The 290-nt window shown below is 40.0% G+C and overlaps 1 protein-coding gene across 1 annotated transcript in view; it reads right to left on the minus strand.

The window, feature by feature from the left end:
* The window catches only part of LOC102475297 (calsyntenin-2), a 419,364-nt gene that overhangs the window by 74,430 nt on the left and 344,644 nt on the right, over positions 1-290 (minus strand). The window lies entirely within an intron of this gene.

Genomic DNA, 290 nt, shown 5'->3' on the forward strand with positions numbered 1-290 from the left:
GAATCTTTCCGTAGTATGTTAAAGGTGGAGTGTCTTTGCTGGAAGTAAGGATGAAATTTTCTCTCCCAGCTGCACCGCACCTATAGCAGCTGTACGGTACTTCAGGGGACGCTGGATTTCTGCAGAGCCAGTTTGAAAAATCTGCTTCCAGGATTATGCCTATACCTTTACTTTCCTCTCTTTTCCTACTCTTGCTCTTCTCCAAGTCCAGCAAGTTGGCAGCCAGAATGTCCTGAGCTCTTTTTTTTTTTTTTTTTTTTTTTTTTTTTTTTTTGTGAGTTTTTTTCTTT

The sequence above is a fragment of the Tupaia chinensis genome, unplaced genomic scaffold, assembly GCF_000334495.1.
Source record: "Tupaia chinensis unplaced genomic scaffold, TupChi_1.0 Scaffold000574_1, whole genome shotgun sequence".
Lineage (NCBI taxonomy): Eukaryota > Metazoa > Chordata > Mammalia > Scandentia > Tupaiidae > Tupaia > Tupaia belangeri.